Here is a 20,215-nt window from a genome sequence, read left to right on the forward strand (position 1 = left end):
TTAACTGTTTTTACTGTGTGTGTGTGTGTGTGTGTGTGTGTGTGTGTGTGTGTGTGTGTGGTGTGTGTGTGACAGCTGGATAACACTCTCAGGAAGATTGATAACATCATCGGTCAGCTGATGAACGGCCTGAAGCAGATGAACCTGCACCGCTGTGTGAACGTCATCCTGGTGGGCGATCACGGTACGATCTCTGGTGTTCTAGCGCAGAAACACACACACACATGCGTTCTGAAGACAACAGTCCACACTGAAAATCAGTTTTATAGGTCTGAGGAATCATGATGTAGAATGAGTAATATATAAAATTCTGCTTTAAATCGGATGTAAATGTGTCGAATAAATCAACAGACTCAGATCCAGCACCATCATATCAATGGTCACTTCACAAGGTTCTGTGTGTGTATTCATCAGAGCTGTGTGTATCCTTTGGGAGTGTGTGTGTGTGTGTGTGTGTGTGTGTGTTCAGGGATGGAGGAGTCACACTGTGAACGAACTGAGTATTTGGGCTCTTACGGACTGAATGTTGATGCTATCACACTGATCCCAGGATCCTCTGGAAGAATCGGCCCCAAAAGCGCCAGCACACCATTGTGAGCACATCTCAGTTAAGCTCAGTGTAAAAACTATAGGCTCACCCTAAAATGCAATGATTTATTCATGTGAGCACATCTCAATTTTGTTAAAAAAAAAAGAAAAGTATGCATACTTTGTCAGTATTTTACTCAATTAAGATCATATTGTCTTGCCCAAAATATATGAATGCCAAAAAAGTAAAAATACAGTATTAAAGTCAAATTTTTGTTTCTTAAAAACTCGACTGATTACATAAGTTTCTTCTTAAAGCAATTTAAACTGAAATTGTGGAACATTAAAGTTACAATTTTCACAATGTACAAATGAATGCAACTTACTGTATGAACTTTTGAACAATTTTAAATTTAAAGAATTGCATGATTTGTAGTTCGTCTTTCATGATACACCAGAGGTCACCTGAAGCTATTAAACCTTAAGTTCACCAGCAGTATATATATATTTACATTATCACTATATATCATTTGAATATGACTAAAACTTGTCTATAAATGAGTAGAATTAAATGGGTGGATGTAATTTAGGTCAAAGATGTGTTAAATTAACTAAAGAATATTCTGTTTAAAAAGTCTAATGATCAAAGTTATGGACACTTTTATCCAAAGCAACTTACATCGCATTCAGTGTTTGCATTTGATCACTTTATGAATTTTCTGGACTTTTATTTTATAGCAAAATATCTATTTTACATCAAAATAGAATTCATTGGCTGTTTTCATTAAAATAAATTACTTCTTTTCCCTTGAAGCTGTAACTGAGCACAGAAATTGTGTTTCAGCAGTATTCTGTTAAAGTATAAATTCTTTCATTATCAGTGTGATACTGAAATAGTACACACCCTGCATATACACAAACTCTACAAACATAGATTTCAGAGGAAACCCTCACAGCTGAATTTATTGCCTCTTTTCTTTATGTTTCAGATGATCCAAAGGAGATCGTATCTAATTTAACAGTAAGTTCATCAGTCCCATACTCCTGGCAGAATCAGTGTTATGTTTGTACACCGTGTACACGTGTGACCTTTGACCTGTTTCCAGTGTAAGATGCCCAATCAGCACTTCAAGCCGTACCTGAAGCAGCACCTGCCCAAACGCCTGCATTACGCCAACAACAGACGCATCGAGGACGTGCACCTGCTCATGGACAGGAAGTGGCACGTGGCCATGTGGGTATCACTGTGTGTGTGTGTGTGTGTGTGTGTGTGTGTGTGTGGACATGCCACTTTGTCTGTGTGTGTGTGTGTGTATCCATGAGTGCTTGTGCTTGTGTGTGTGTGTGTGTGTGTGTATCTGTATGCATATTTACATCTAAAATAAGACAAAATTCAGATTTTTAGTGGTCAAAATGTTTTTTTTTTTCTTCCAGTTTATATATGCATGTACGACATATACATGCTGTCAATAAATTAAATTTTTTTACTAATTAATCACACATTTTTTCGGAAATTTATCGCAATTAAGTTCTTAAATATACTTGTATATTGCAATAATTTCACCTTAATGTAATGTAAAAGTAAAAAGTAATATATTTTTTTTTTTTTTTTTGTTTTAGTTTCTTTTATTTTATTGATTGAATTATCGTTTAAATCAATACTACTGATGTTAAGAAATTATTATTATTTCCCTAATAGGTTAACCTTGCCATTCAAATTTACAGTATAACAGAAATCTATCAACTTTAATATTTATTTGACTTATATAACGTCAATAACTTCTTCACATGAATCCATTATAATAAATGTCATATTTAGCTACCTCTGCCCTTCAGCAAGTAGGAGATATACAGATATAGAATAAAGTTATAAAACACTGAATTCTAAATTAAATATAGATGAATCCTTAATGCTACATTCTTTGATGAGCAGACATTATTAGGTTATTGGGCTGCTATAACTTTAAGAGCTGCCGCCGCTCAACATGACGCGGATCTAGCGCATGCTCGTAGTTTCATTCACGCTTTAACATGAACTGATACAGGCTACAGCGTAGCAACTGAAGAGCGTACGCTACGAGCGCAGGATAGCATCCCATCTGACTGCGGCTCAGTGTTGTTCTCCTGAAGACTTCTTCACAAAAACCCATTTCAGCTGAGAGTAAGATGTGATGTTTGGTGTGTGTTGTGTGTGAGAGCAGATCTCCAGCTACCTGCGGCTTCTTGGAGATCATGGCTTTGACACAAGATCAGCAGCATGCAGGTAAATCAGTCAGTCAATCAATCAATCATTTAATCAGTACAGTAACCTGTCCTGTTTCTCGCAGACGATCTTTCTGGGATTTGGAACGAGCTTCATTTCAAGACAGAAGTGCCAGTTTTTGAGAACATCGAGCTGTATAACGTCATGTGTGGTGAAGATCCCGCTGGGTTTATTAGTATTCTTAGATTATGAGAGCCATGACAGATTAATGCAGCATCCGTGTGTGTGTGTGTGTGTGTGTGTGTGTGTGTAGATCTGCTGGGTTTGACTCCAGCTCCTAATAACGGGACTCACGGCAGTCTGAATGGCGTCTTGAGGAGCCCCCCCTACACCCCCACACAGCCAGAGGAAGTGACATCACCCACGCCTTTAGCCCCGCCCACTGAGGTGACCCATGACCTGGGCTGTAACTGTGACGATGAGGTCAGCGACACTCACACACACACACTTGCGTGTTCTCTGCAGGTCAGTGGATTGACTCTCTTCTCGTTCACAGAACAACATTGAAGAAAGTTCCCAGAGGTTTCCTTCCGCTGCTGACGGACCGTTGAACAGTTAAGATCTGTTTCACTTTCACTTTCATTTTCACATCCTTCAGTGACCGGTCATGGATCAAACAGTGTTCATGAGGCAATCAAATGGGAGGTGTGTGTGTGTGTGTGTGTGTGTGTGTGTGTGTGCGCGATATAATGTAACCAAAAATATGTATGTATTGGGGTTCAGTGTTGGGGTAACGTATTACTAAAGACGTGAGTTACATAATCAGATTACTTTTCCCAAGTAACTAGTAAAGTAATGCATTACTTTTTACTTTAGAAGGAAATATCTGAGTTGCTTTTTCAAATAAGTATCTCCAGTTACTTTGTTTCTCATGTGTTGAGTGACAGCTCTGTCGTTGCCATGGAGACAGAAATCAGGAGTAATTGCAGAGTGTTGTGTGTGAACATGATCTCACTGTAGTTCTAGACTAAATATGAACATGTGTTTACTCAAAAACACATTCAGTGTTCCTCAGAATCAATAAAAACTGTCAAATACAAACTCAGAATATTATACAAACCTGCAATAATTAACTGTTAAATAAGAGAAATATCATTTATGTATTTAATCCCATTTTATTAACCAGTGTCTTTGCTACTGACCTTCGATGATCAAATTCAACCATACTAAGCAAAAATGACACATTTGTGTTTGATTTGTGTTATTGCTGAATAGTGTTGAACTTTCTTCTCCTGCTCATATTCTTCATGTGATTAGTTTGAGCGGCGCCTCTACTGTACAGACGAGAATTTACATTTCCTTCTGCCTGAGACGCATTCACTTCACTTTTGGTGTGAAAGCGCTTTTACATTTGTAAAAGAAGAACTTTTTATATTAAAAACAACAAGCAAGCCCCGCCCAGATTTAAGAAGTAACTCAAAAGTAATGTAACGCATTACTTTCCATAAAAAGTAACTAACATAATTAGTTATTTTTTTAGGGAATTATGCAGTATTGTAATGCATTACTTTTAAAAGTAACTTTAGCCATCACTGTTGGGGTTATTATAGTTAACTATGCCAACCCCTCAGAGGACCTCAGATGATGCTAACCCTGAAACAACATACAGAACTACCACACTTTGCTATAATTTTCATTGCATAATTGCTGTTAATAGTGTTAATCGTCTGTTTGATTAACTCTTTAATTGATTTTTCCGAACATTTCTGCCGTATGCACATAAACTGACAGTCACCACTGATAAGCTACTACTAAATATTGTAGAAACTTAATTTCCTGTAAAGTTGCTTTGCGACGATTTGTATCTTTAAAAGTGCTATACAAATACACTTGAATTGAATTGAACTAAAACCGGGAAAAAAAAAATTGTTACTTGAAAGAAAATAAGTTAACTGAAATGAAATGAAATAACATAAAAAGCTTAAAGGGATGCAATTTCAAATTTCCTTTCTCTTTGGAGTGTAAGCTCTTGGTGGATAAAGAAGATCTGTAAAGTTGCAAAGAATAAAGTCTTAAATCCAAGTGGATCACCGAATCAGCTTTCACCGTGGATGAAGCGGAGTCCAGCCCGGGGTCGTCACATGTGGTTGCCGCACCATTCTCAGGTCCACTGGCCGTTCCTTACTCAAGCCCACAGTATGTGACGCATTTAATGGAGGACTGTTTCCTGAACCAGTAGCCTACAATGGGTCTGTGCTCAAAGACTGTTCTATAAAGTTGGGCAATTATAACTTTGCAAGGACAGTCTGGTGCTTCTGACTCACAGCCTGTCAGTACATTTTTATATGTAAAGGATTTGTCACTGATGATTCAAACACGAGTTTTGAGCAGTGTAGAGTAGCGCTTGCTGTTTGTAGTTTCTCCGATCACAAATGCAGACATGGTTTTATGTTTGCGCAGCTCGATACGCAACGCAACACTTAAAAACACAGTATAAGTCACTATAATCAGTGATCATGTCCCCACTTTGTAATGGGTTTTATTGGTCTTATCTGGTCGCACCGGGACACGCGTCACAGTATGGTGAGGGACGTAACATTTCCGTCACACACTTGAGGTATTCGGCCAATCACAGCGCACTGGATAGCTGGACAATCAGAGCACACCTCGCTTTTCAGAACGATGAGCTTTGTGATAATCATTTTAGAAAGCGTTTCAGAAGGCGGGGCATAGAGGAGCAACAATAATGTACAGTATGTGGAAAATAATGTGTTTTTTGAACCCTTAAACCACATAAAACACATTTTATTACACCAAATGCACAAAATAATGTTATTAATAAAATATGTATAAAACTATATAGACCTAATTATATATAAAAAAAAAATTAAATTAAAAGGACAAAAAAATAAAAACTTTTAACTACATCGAGTGATTTATACAGTAGTTATGGTCAGTTGTGCTTCAGCACTGGATGAATCTGATGTTTGAGAATCTCTCTAGTTACCTTCTACAAAAAAAAGACTGAAAAAACAATATTACAAAACAATCTTAGCGGGATAGTTAGTACATCTCAGGATTTTAAGAGGTTCGATAAAGTCTCAATAAGGCCCACAATAATTGATTCTTGTTCATTTTTTACAGATTTTTTTTTTTTAGAGATTATTTTAGATTTATGCATTTAGAAGATGGTTTTATCTGAAATTGACTTTCAAAAGCAGCTTGTTAAGAGTTAACACTAGTTGAAATACACAATGCCAGGTAGATAGATAGATAGGGCACCTAGATAGGGCAGTAAAGAAGACAAGAGGAGAAATGCAGCTTTTTTAACCAAAAAACATTAGAAGTGCAGCTTTAATAATATTTTTATATAATATTTTAGTTAGGAATGATTGTCCAGGCAGACAGAATGAGAATTTTAAATCTTCCTTTTATTTCAAAGATTAAGGAGAAAGTTGTACTGGCTCAACTCCAGTCCTTCTTGACAGATAATTCTATTAATGAATTCTTTCAATCAGGTTTTAAAGCTTTATATAGCACTGAATTGGCTCTGTTAAGAGTCTTAAGTGACATATTTCTCACGACAGATTCAGGGAAACCCATGGCTCTTGTCCTTTTAGACCTAAGTGCTGCATTTGATTCAGTTGAACACAACGTTCTTCTGTCACGCCTGGAGTCTTGTGTAGGACTTCGTGGTATGGTTTTACAATGGTTTTGCTCTTATTTGTCAAATAGGTGTTTTAATGTTCAGTTAGGGTGTTACTCTTCTTCTGACATTCCTCTTGGTTGTGGTGTTCCGCAAGGTTCAATCCTGGGCCCTGTGTTTTTTTCTATGTATTTACTCCCCTTGTTTTCTATCTTTAAAAAATGGTGTCTCTTTCATCTACAGTATACGCTGACGATACCCAGCTTTATCTTCCCCTACAGCACAATAATAAGCATTCTCTTAAGCCATTGTTAGATTGCCTAAAAGAACTTAAGTTATGGCTTCCAAGCAATTTCTTACAGCTGAATGAAAACAAATTAGGAATTATCTTGTTTGGTCCTAATGAAAATGTTGTTTTTAATTTTGATCTTGGCTCCCTCACTCCGTATAATACACAGTGTGCCAGGAACTCGGGCATTCTGTTTGACTCTAGTAAAGTTCTTGAGTGAATCTCTTGAGTGTGATATTTTTGATCGCGTGTTTGTGCAGATGCCACACACCTGCCTTACGGCCGTCCAGCCGTTCTCTTCCAGACGTCTTACACACAGCTGTGTCACTCGGATTACTGCAGCGGATACAGTCACATCATCAACTGCCGCTGTGGAGCGCGTTCACACTCACAGCAACAGTGTGCGCAGACCAACGACAACCAGATGTGTTCCTCTGAGCTGAGGCGTGACACTCATCCTGTGTGTGTGTGTGTGTGTGTGTGTGTGTGTGTGTGTGTGTGTGTGTGTGTGTGTGTGTGTGTGTGTTTGTGTGTGTGTCTGTGTGTGTGTGTGTGTGTGTTTGTGTGTGTGTCTGTGTGTGTGTGTGTGTGTGTGTGTGTGTGTGTGTGTGTGTGTGTGTGGTGTGTGTGTGTGTGACTGTGAGTGTGTTTGTGTGTGTGTACTGTGTGTGTTGTGTGTGTGTGTGTGTCTGTGTGTGTGTGTGTGTGTGTGTGTGTGTGTGTGTGTCTGTGTGTGTGACTGTGTCTCTGTGTCTGTGTCTGTGTGTGTGTCTGTGTCTGTGTGTGTGTGTGTGTGTGTGTGTGTGTGTGTGTGTGGTGTGTGTGTGTGTGGTGTGTGTTGTGTTTGTGTGTGTGTGTGTGTGTTGTGTGTGTCTGTGTGTGTGTGTGTGTGTGTGTGGGTCTGTGTGTGTGTGTGTGTGTGTGTGTGTGTGTCTGTGTGTGTGACTGTGTCTCTGTGTCTGTGTCTGTGTCTGTGTGTGTGTCTGTGTCTGTGTGTGTGTGTGTGTGTGTGTGTGTGTGTGTGTGTGTGTGTGTGTGTGTGTGTGTGTGTGTGTTCAGGTGGAGGCTCTGGCCGTGTCGTCCAGCGAGTGTGTGAGAGCAGACCCTCGTCTCGATCACACACACACATGTAACTCGTACAGTCAGGAGCCAGACGTCACACACGCTTTCCTCTTCCCACCGGGTCAGTCACACACACATCTACTGATCTGAAATCAAGATGATATTTCAATGAATTCAAAAATTAGATTTTGAGATCTCACCATACTTCAGCTGATTAATCATTGTTTTTTTATCAAAGTTTGATTAGATGTTGTGTTTAAACATGCAAAAAGGCAAATATGCACTAGATTGCATACAGAAAGCTGAGCATTGGTTCATAATTCTCATTTGATTTTGTTGTCTTATTAAAGTTAAAGGTTTTTCCAGAGGATATTCTGGATTTCTTTTTTTATCACTCCATAAATCAGATAATACTGTCAACAGACAGAAGACAAACACTGTGTTTTTAGGAGTAAAATGTTATATAAATCAGTGTGAATGAAATATGAACAAAACATCAGATTATAGAGAGGATTGGAATTCAAATCTACAGATGCAAATAGATAAAGAGCAGTAAAATAAACACTTCAATGTGTGTTTGGATGTTTTCTGTCCACGAGAGAATTAAATTATAGAGATGAGCCTCAAAATTTATTAGATAAAAACTAGTCAGATAAATGCTTCAAGTTTTTTGGCTCAAGATGTTCTCCAGGTAAATCTGATGTGTTGATCTCTGTAGACTTCTCTGCTACGGCTGAATCCAGATATGAGGCTTCCCTCATCACAAACACCGTTCCCATGTATCCCGCCTTCAAGAGTGAGTGCTGTACTGATAACATTTAATTATTTACAAAATATGATTCACAAATGCATGCACAATGCTGCGCTTCTAGACTCAAAGTGTTGAGTGTGTGGAAAATTAGCTGGAGTGAAAACTCGCATCTGATTGGTTAAAAATAAAGGCCTTTTTAAAAACCACAGGCCAGGAAGGTTTGAAAATGGGTACCAATCCAACTCAAAATGGGTTAATGTAGATTTTAATGCAGGTTTATGTGAAATGTGAATGTAAAATCGGATTGGAAAATATGATTTTGGTGATTTTGTTTTTTTGTGTTTGTGTAATATAAATTGTTTTGTGTATGTGAATTAGCACATGCACTTGTGAAGTATATTTAGTAAAAATATGTGTATTAGCTCCATTCACTGCTGCAGTTCACACAGAGCAACATGAGACAGAAAACACGAAACATCACACCTAAGAATAAACATGTTGAGGAAAAAAAGAGACTAAATAAACTCCTGTGTGTGTGTGTGTGTGTGTGTGTGTGCGTGTGCGTGTGTGTGTGTGTGTGTGTGTGTGTGTGTGTGTGTGTGTGTGTGTGTGTGTGTGTGTGTGTCTGTGTGTGTCGGTGTGTGTGTGTGTGTGTGTGTGTGTGTGTGTGTGTGTGTGTGTGTGTGTGTCGTTGTGTGTGTGTGTGTGTGTGTGTGTGTGTGTGTGTGTGTGTGTGTGTGTGTGTGTGTGTGTGTGTGTGTGTGTGAAGGGGTGTGGAGTTTCCTGCAGAGGGATGTCCTCAGAAGATACAGTCTGGAGAATAACGGTATAAATGTGATCATGGGACCCATATTTGACCACGACCACGATGGACTGAGAGACACAGAAGAGAAGATCAAAGAGTGAGAAACTCACAACCCTGACCCTCATGTTATGTTTATTAACATGTTTATATTATTATGTAAAATTAATTATTATTAATATAAAATTATTTTTTCTTGTTAAATATTATTTATTTTAAATATAAATCTATTTTTTATAGTTAGCTTTATACATGCATTATTCATAAATATGTATATTTTTAAATTTATTAATGTTATTTAATTTATTTTTTAAATATTAAATTATTTTATTATATATTTAATGAATTATAATTAATAAAATATAATTGAATAATATTTTATATTATTCTTGAGTAATTTGAAATGATTACATGTTGTGTGTTTCTGAAGTGTGTGTGTGATCTCTTCTTCTGCGGTTTGTTGCAGGCACACACTGGGCTCCGTCTTCATCCCCACTCACTTCTACAGCATCATCAGCAGCTGCGAGACACTCAACCAGACGCTAGACGAGTGTGACGGAGATCTGAGAGTCACCTGCTTCATCCTGCCACACAGAGCCGACAACAGCGAGAGCTGCAACGTCAGTGATACACACACACATACTCACATACACACTCTCAAACACTCACACACACACACTCGCACACACACACACACTCGCGCACACACACTCACACACACACACACACACACTCACACACACACACACACTCGCGCACACACACTCACACACACACACACACACACACTCTACACACACACACACACACACTCACATAAACACATACACATACACATACACACACACACACACACACACACACGCACACACACAGACCAATGAGAGCTGCAGTGTCAGTAACAAATCAAAGACACACACATTTGAGAATTGTGAAGTGTTTGTAAGATGTTCTCCTGTGCATATTGTTATGAATATTGTTATTGATTATGTGTATTGTTTTTTGTTATGTGTTTATATTTGTGTACAGTAGTTTTTAAGAGTTTTATGAATTTTATTTTTATTAGTTTTTGCTGCTAAGCTGCTTTTAGATCTTTGTTTCAGTTGTTTCTGTGATGTACTGAAATATAATTACAAGCACTTCATACATTTCAAAGGCTTTTATCGACAATTACATGACATTTATGCAAAGAGTCAGTATTTGCAGTGTTGGCCCTTCTTTTTCAGGACCTCTGCAATTCCACTGGGCATGCTCTCAATCAACTTCTGGGCCAAATCCTGACTGATAGCAACCCATTCTTTCATAATAACTTCTTGGAGTTTGTCAGAATTAGTGGGTTTTTGTTTGTCCACCCGCCTCTTGAGGATTGACCACAAGTTCTCAATGGGATTAAGATCTGGGGAGTTTCCAGGCCATGGACCCAAAATTTCAACATTCTGGTCCCCGAGCCACTTAGTTATCACTTTTGCCTTATGGCACGGTGCTCCATCGTGCTGGAAAATGCATTGTTCTTCACCAAACTGTTGTTGTTGGAAGAAGTTGCTGTTGGAGGGTGTTTTGGTACCATTCTTTATTCATGGCTGTGTTTTTGGGCAGAATTGTGAGTGAGCCCACTCCCTTGGATGAGAAGCAACCCCACACGTGAATGGTGTCAGGATGCTTTACTGTTGGCATGACACAGGAGTGATGGTAGCGCTCACCTTTTCTTCTCCGGACAAGCCTTTTTCCAGATGCCCCAAACAATCGGAAAGGGGCTTCATCGGAGAATATGACTTTGCCCCAGTCCTCAGCAGTCCATTCACTATACTTTCTGCAGAAGATCAATCTGTTCCTGATGTTTTTTTTGGAGAGAAGTGGCTTCTTTGCTGCCCTTCTTGACACCAGGCCATCTTCCAAAAGTCTTCTCCTCACTGTGCGTGCAGATGCGCTCACACCTGCCTGCTGCCATTCCTGAGCAAGCTCTGCACTGGTGGCACTCCGATCCCGCAGCTGAATCCTCTTTAGGAGACGATCCTGGCGCTTGCTGGACTTTCTTGGATGCCCTGAAGCCTTCTTTACAAGAATTGAACCTCTTTCCTTGAAGTTCTTGATGAACCTATAAATTGTTGATTTAGGTGCAATCTTAGTAGCCACAATATCCTTGCCTGTGAAGCCATTTTTATGCAACGCAATGATGGCTGCACGCGTTTCTTTGCAGGTCACCATGGTTAAACAATGAAAGAACAATGATTTCAAGCATCACCCTCCTTTTAACATGTCAAGTCTGCCATTCTAACCCAATCAGCCTGACATAATGATCTCCAGCCTTGTGCTCGTCAACATTCTCACCTGCGTTAACAAGATGATTACTGAAATGATCTCAGCAGGTCCTTTAATGACAGCAAAGAAATGCAGTGGAAAGGTTTTTTTGGGATTAAGTTAATTTTCATGGCAAAGAAGGACTATGCAATTCATCTGATCACTCTTCATAACATTCTGGAGTATATGCAAATTGCTATTATAAAAACTTAAGCAGCAACTTTTCCAATTTCCAATATTTATGTAATTCTCAAAGCTTTTGGCCACTACTGTAGTTTATTTATATCATGTAGGTCTAAGATTTGACCAGCAGATGGAGACATTTAGAATCTAAATAAAACCAGACCACAACGCACACACACACACACACACACACTCACTCACTCACTCTCTCACACACTCACACACACACACACACACACACACACACACACACACACACACACACACACACACACACACACACACACACACACTCACATACACACACACACACTCACTCTCACTTACACACACATTCTCACATACACACACACACACACACACACACACACACACACACACACACACACACACACACACACACACACACACACACACACACACACACACACACACACACTATATATATATATATATAAAACACACACACACACTCACTCACATACACACACACACACACACACACACGCACATACACATACACACACACACACTCTCTCACACACACACTCTCTCACACACACACGGACACACACTCACTCACACACACACACGCACATTCTTTTACACACACACACACACACACACACACACACACACACATACACACACGCACACACACAGACCAATGAGAGCTGCAGTGTCAGTAACAAATCAAAGACACACACATTTGAGAATTGTGAAGTGTTTGTAAGATGTTCTCCGGTGCATATAACTATGAATAATGTGCATGATTATTAGTGAATAATAATATGTGTGTAGTTTATTTACATCATGTAGGTCTAAGGTTTGACCAGCAGATGGAGACATTTAGAATCTAAATAAAACCAGACCACAACACGCACACACACACACACACACACTCAGACACACACACACACATTTTTACAATTTATTTAAGTCCACTTAAAAGAAGTAACTTACAAGGACATAGATATTATAGATGCAGTTAAATACATGTACAAGATCATGAACCAGTGGCATACAGCAGGTCTTTACAAAATTAAGCATAACCCTCAGTTCTTATGGGTGTAAATAACAGCGTCTCCTCCGTATATGAAGGCTGCCTGTTGTCCCCCCTGTTTTGGGCATCCCGAGTTGTTGAAGCCCTCTTACAACCAACCTGTGTGTGTGTCCTAAGCTGCCAAATATAAAAACAAGTAATCGGCCTCGATAACCTATATCTGAAATGTATTTAGGAGTGATTAATATTTAATGATTTTAGTCATGAAAGCTTCCTCCATACTAGAGTCAAAGGTGCATGCAGCACCTCTCTACACTCCTCATTAATCACAATAACATCTGCTGTGTTAGCAGACGGATGAGAAAAGATTACAGAGTTACTGCTGAGACACTGGAACATGGATGAATTTACATGTGTACATTCGTGTACATTCCTTTGTAAGCATGACAGCTGTTCAGGATATGTGGCAATGTTTGTGTGATCTGTTCTGAAGTGTGATGCAGACAGTGAGTTGTAGGAAACCAGATAGAAAGGTTGAGTCTAGGAGGAAGATCTTGTAATCTGGCTTTTACTGTAATAATAACAATGTCCTCGCTGAGTGCAGTAGTCTTGAGAAATGAGTGATCAGCAGAGGGAAGACAAGCACGTTTTCCCTGAAGGTTCAGTCCAGTCCAGTGTTGTTTTTGGTGATACTGTAAATCCATGAGAGTTCTCCGGGCTCCTGTAGATGTTAGCAGGGGGCTATATCCACTGAATGCAGCTGCTGCTCTGACATAGATCAGGGAGACCCTCACCGTCCCAGAGTCAGACCGAGCCCACTCCAGTGATACTCAAGATCGAGCCAACTTCCTAACGTCTCTGTCATCATATTCAGAATGTTCAGAATGTGGGAGATCCGCATGCTGGTATAAACCCATATCACGTTCACCACCCCCAACCCTTCCCATTGGGGATGAAAAATAATATCACGAGTGCTGTGTGTATTCAGTCCGAACCACTTTTGCACTAAGCTCACAGTTTTGTTATTCATTTCGCTCAGCACTTTCTGCTGGATATGAGCGTTGGAGAACAGATGTTGTACTTTAGGCACTGTTGTACTTTCCACCATTTCAGAAAAGAATCTGTTCTGGCTAGCATGTTTTTAATTACACACACACTTTTCATGAAGCAAGTCGTTGCAAAGCGGCTTTACAGAAAATTAAAGATTCTACATTATATTTAGTAATAGCTTGTCAGTGGTGACTAAGTTGATGTCCACTATAGCAAAATTTGGTAGTTCTGTATGTTGCATCATCTCTTCTCCAGTGTTCGGTCATCTCAGGTCTTTGTAAGGGCTTGGATCCAGACTGGAGCTTGTGTAAATCCTACAGTAGTTATTACTGGATGGCAATCCTGTGACAGAAACAGAGAAGGTAATAGAGAGAAACTAGCGTAACTGCTGTTCCAGCCAAGCAAAGATGATGTGTTCAACCCAAGCAAAATAATGAAAATGTGCATTTGATCAGATGTAACTGAAGTAGAAGGTTATGAGATGCATTATTTGAATGCTTGGACAAAAATATGTGTTTTTAATCTAGATTTAAACAGAGGAAGTGTGTCTGAATCCCGAACATTATCAGGAAGGCTATTCCAGAGTTTGGGAGCCAAATGTGAAAAAGCTCTACCTCCTTTAGTGGACTTTGCTATCCTAGGTACTATCAAAAGTCCAGCGTTTTGTGACCTTAGGGAGCGTGATGGGTTGTAGCGTGGTAGAAGACTAGTTAGGTACGCAGGAGCTAAACCATTAAGGGCCTTATAAGTAAGTAATAATATTTTGTAACTGATACGGAACTTAATAGGTAGCCAGTGCAGAGACTGTAGAATTGGGGTAATATGATCATATTTTCTTGACCTGGTAAGGACTCTTAGCTGCTGCATTTTGGACTACCTGTAGCTTGTTTATTGAAGATGCAGGACAAGCACCTAGCAGTGCATTACAATAGTCCAGTCTAGAGGTCATGAATGCATGAAGTAGCTTTTCTGCATCAGAAACAGGTAACATGTTTCGTAGCTTGGCAGTGTTTCTAAGATGGAAGAATGCTGTTTTTGTAACATGGGAAATATGATTTTTCGTAGGTTGAGTTACTGTCTAATATAACACCCAGATTTTTGACAGTAGAGGAAGTAAGAGTACATCCGTCTAGATGCAAATTGTAATCTACGAGATTCTGTGTGATGTTTTCTGGTCCAATAAGTAATATCTCTGTCTTATCTGAATTTAATAGGAGAAAATTATTGGTCATCCAATCTTTTACATTTTTAACACACTCTGTTAGCTTAGATAATTTAGAAGTTTCACCTGGTCTCGTTGAGATATATAGTTGAGTATCATCAGCATAACAGTGGAAACTAATCCCGTATTTTCTAATGATATTACCAAGGGGAAACATGTATATTGAAAATAGCAGAGGGCCTAGGACAGATCCTTGTGGCACTCCATATTTTACTGATGATAAATGAGATGACTCCCCATTTAGATAAACAAAGTGGTAGCGATCGGACAGGTAGGATCTAAACCATCTTAAAGCCTGCCCTTGGATACCTGTATAGTTTTGTAATCGATCTATGAGTATGTTGTGATCTATGGTGTCGAACGCAGCACTAAGATCAAGTAAAACTAGCAATGAGATGCAGCCTTGATCTGAAGCAAGAAGCAAGAACACATAATTGAGCTGTTTATTAAGCCACAGTGACACTGCTTTATGATTCACCAGAGTAAATAATAGTAAATGTGTAATTTTATTCTTAATGCAATGAGGAAAAAGTACAGTTTGGAAAGAACAGTGTTTGTTAAAGTCTGTGGTTCAGACAGTGAATCATTGCTGGGGGGCGGATGGAGTTAAAATTAAACCCTCTGGTTTCACCTTTACACCGCTTACACAATTGCTCACACCTCACCATTTCCTCACATCTCAACACTGTCTTCCTCCCGGACAACAGTGGAGAGCAAATTATCTTCAAGACATCTCAACTACGTCTCGGACTGTGCTCACATGTGCTGAGTCTCAAATCAAAACTCAGCAACCCCAATTCCAGAGAAGTTGGGACATTTTGTAAAATGCAATAAAATCAAGAATCAAAGTTTATTCTCTTTAACTTTTGTTTAATTGACAAAAGTACAAAGAAAAGATTTCCAAAGTTTTCACTTACCAATGTAAATACAGTATACTTTGTAATTATGATTTTTTTTTTTATTTTGACGGCTGCAACACACTCTAAAAAAGTTGGAGCAGAGGCATGTTTAACACTGTGTCACATCAACCTTCCTTTTAATTACAATATTTCATTGTTTGAGAATTGAGGATACTAACTGTTAAAGTTTTGCATGCAAAATTTTTGTCCAGTCTCGCTTGATACAAGAAATCAGAAGCTCAGCAGAAACTGTTCTTACACACACATTACGCACACATCTGTGTGTACACACTGTTGATAAATGAGGCCCCAGGCCTTTGGCTCCTTTTACAGGCATTTGTAATAACATGTACATAAATTGTTTATTTTGTAGGCTATTACAGTATGTATTTAACAGAGTTATTCTATGAAACCATATAATTATTAATTAATATAATTAATAGCCAATCATTATTGCCTCATTGTTTTTATTTTATGCATTGTAAGTCATTTTAAAGGCTGTTGTTGGCTTAGGTCTGTTTTTATAACCACAAAAAATATATTCTTAATACTCCTTTGTAAATTATTATTTGAAGTAACCAAACCATGGCTGATTTGTGGTTACCATGGCTACGAGAACCATGATTTTAGGTTTTATTCGTGGTAAATCCATGGCTAATTTTCATAAGGGAACATGGAAATTCAGAGAGAATATTAGATGCGTTGGTGGTGGTGGTGAAATTATTTCCGACATTTCTCCTCGAGTAACAGAGATTCAAGTTGCATTTCTTGATGCAGCAGCAGACTGTGGGAAATGGCAGTGGTTTTCTGAAGTACTCCTGAGCCCATGTGGCTATATTTAATACCGGTTTCTTATGGAATGCCATCTGATGGGTCAAAGGTCAAGCACATTCACCTGAGGTTTCCTGCCTTCCTCCACATGTACTGTGATTTCTCTGCATTCCTGAATCTTTTAACAATATTATATATGATACTTGGTGAAAGACATAAATCCTTTGCGATTTTGCATTGCAAAATGTGATTTTTTTTTTATTTGTTTCTCTCGTGAAACTTGGCACAAATTGATGAGCCATGATCCAGCTTTGCTTGCAAAGACTGAGATGCTCCTTTTATACCCAAACATGATACCTTGACCTATAACCAATTCACCTGCTTACTGTGAGCTGTTTCACAACAGTTTAGCGTGGATATTCTATAAGCTTTTCACTTTTATTTGGCCTCTGTCCCAACTTTTTTGGAATGTGTTGCAGCCATCAAAAACAAAACATGTTCATATTTACAAAATACATTTAAGTTGGTAAGTGAAAACTTTGGAAATCTTTTCTTTGTACTTTTGTCAATTTAATAAATGCTAAAGAGAATTAACAAATCACAGATTCTTGATTTTATTTAATTTTACAAAATGTCCCAACTTCTCTTGAATTGGGGTTGTAATATTAATTTGTTTTTAAAATACTCGTACTTTTGTTTGACTTTGAATATTTGACTATTTGGTTTACAGTATTTGAATTTGATTTGACTTTCAGTATGTGAATTCTGATTTTCAGGATTTTCATTTGAATATGTGCCTTGATCATTTAAATATGAATATTTGAATTTTAGTGTTGGATTTTCAGTATTTTATTTAAATATTTGAATTTGATAATTTGACTGTTTAAATTTGAATATTTGATTTCCAGTAATTAAATTTGAGTATATGATTCTCAGTTTTTGTATTTAAATATTTGATTGTATTTGAATTTGAGTATATGATTATTAGTTTTTGTATTTATATGTTTGTATTTTTGAATGTTTGTATTTTAATTTAAAAAAAAAATATTTTTGAATTTGAATATTTTTGAATATATGAATATTTTTGAATATTTGAATTTAGGGGGGTAAAATCTGAGACTTTTTTTTCTTTAATCAAAAGAGATGGGTTGTTTCTTTAGTTCTGTTGCTTTTTTAATTTAATTTCCTTAGCAGGAAATACATGAACACAGGCAGGAAAGCGGCTTCTGAAACCGTTTTGTGGCATTTTAAATGAAACGAGGTCAAGTGAAATAATAATAACCCTGTGTTTCTCAGCAGAATTGGGAGGACGAGTCTCGCTGGGTGGAGGATCTGCTGAAGTTACACACGGCTCGAGTGCGAGACGTGGAGCTGCTCACGGGTCTGGACTTCTACCGCTCCACCGCGCTGCCATACACGCGTGTGCTGGCGCTCAAAACACACATGCGGACCTTTGAGGATGACGTGTAACATGACGTCTAACACTCACTGCTCCCGACGCTTCCACTGTATAGTTTTATACACTGTGTCATATTTATTATTCACCTTAAAGCTAATAATAATGGAACCGTCTCACAGCTCACAACAAACAACCGCAGTCCACTTCAGCTTCCAGCGTGACGTCTGTACCGCAATTACAAGACTCCCACTGAGAAATGCACTCACTTCCTTGAAAAACTCGTAAACAGTTTTATATGTGCACTCACACTTGTGCAACATCAAGAAAAAAACATTTAAAATTGCAGCAGCTCGAGCAGTAGAATGTAGTAATTTTATTTTGTTTTTTTTGTTTTTTTTTTGTATAATGATTCCTATAATTGTCTATTGTTAATTTCATAATGCAAGATTAATCTAAAAACCAAACCGAAGAACATACAATAGTTTAATATTTGTCGCTATAGTACACAGCCAAATAAACGATACACTTGATAATAATGCATTTGCTTAACGACTCTGTAACGCTTAACAGTAAAGTTGCATTTGTTAATATTATTAAACTACATTAGCTAATATGAACTAACACCGAAAAATACTTCTAAAGAATTTATTAATCTCATACTGCAAAATATGATTTTCTTCCTGCATATTTTTTTTTGTTTTGTTTTCCAATACAAATATCTAAACATTTATAAAATAAGATGCATTTTCTTATGACACAAAAGTCTTAAGCTCAAATTCATAATAAATAAACTCAAAATTTGTAGTTTTTAGATTTTTTCTTAAAAAAATAAAATAAAATAAAATCCAGGACATAATATATTAAGTAATTTTGCTTCTTGATTTACGGATGTTTAGATATTTGATCTGGAAAACTAGACAGAAATACTGAGGAAGAATGTCTTTTTTTTGCAGTCTAGCTATTATTATCTTTGACATTTCTGAATGCATTATAAAAATCAAAAGTTGGATCTGTTAATATTATTTAATGGATCTGAGCTAACATGAACTAACAAAGAAAAAAAAAAAAACATTGCTCATTGTTTGTTAGTTAATATTTGTTAATCATCAACTTTTGTAATTCATCAACTTGAAACGTTAGTGTCTTTCGGTGCCAGTGTTTTATTTGTTGCATTCTGGTTTTATCTAGTGATTACTCAGATAGTCTTTCCACAGGAAGCCATAATTGAGAGGATGTGATCGTTCCAGGTTGTCATTTCGTAGTTGCGATAATTATGACGTGGGTGAACGCAGCGTAAACACTAAGTGTGTGTGTGGGTGGGTGTGTTTAGTAGTTGTCCTGCTGGTTTCTTTGTTTGTTTTCTTTGATTTGTCTTTAGCGTGTAAAAAGTATGAGAAAACACGTGTGAAAGGTGAATTTGTGCGTGTCAGTGATAGTGAATCCGCTTCCTGTTGGCAGCAGACGGTCATGTGACTCATGATCTGAGCTAGTGATGTTTTACTAATGAGTGACGTTAATGATTTCGTTCCATTAATAAATTCCTGAACTGTCTATAAAACATGGTTTGTCATGTTGCTGTTCACATACATCTGTGTGTGTGTGTGTGTGTATGTGTGTGTAGTGGTGATCATTCTGGGTTTGTTTTTTGTCTCGGTCTCCAGCTGCAGGACTGCAGGAATAAAGGTGAGAAACAAACACACACACACACACACACCAACATTAGCAGCTCGTGTTTTAACAGAAATAGATGAAAAGGGTTTAGACAAACTTCATGTTGGCTTGAGAAAGCCTAGCTAGAAAGTTTGGAGTGAGCTTGAATTTTCAATATTTAAAGTTTGAATATTTTGAAGTTTTAAATATTTGAAGTTTGAAGATTTTAAGTTTAAAGATTTTAAGCTTGAAGATTTCAAGTTTTAAGTTTAAAGATTTTAAGATTGCCGATTTTAAGTTTAAAGATTTTAAGATTGCCGATTTTAAGTTTAAAGATTTTAAGATTGAAGATTTTAAGTTTGCAGTTTAAAGATTAGAAGTTTGGAGATTTTAAGTTGAAAGTTTAAAGATTTTAAGTCTGGAGATTTTAAGTTAAAAGATTTTAAGATTGACAATTTT

The 20,215-nt window shown here is 37.7% G+C and overlaps 1 pseudogene; it reads left to right on the top strand.

Moving 5' to 3' along the window:
• The window catches only part of LOC109070544, a 731,031-nt pseudogene extending 711,367 nt beyond the window's left edge, over nt 1-19,664 (top strand).
• Nucleotides 19,665-20,215: the final 551 nt, after the last annotated feature.

This window comes from Cyprinus carpio, chromosome B19 (genome assembly GCF_018340385.1).
Source record: "Cyprinus carpio isolate SPL01 chromosome B19, ASM1834038v1, whole genome shotgun sequence".
In the NCBI taxonomy this organism is placed as follows: Eukaryota; Metazoa; Chordata; class Actinopteri; order Cypriniformes; family Cyprinidae; genus Cyprinus; species Cyprinus carpio.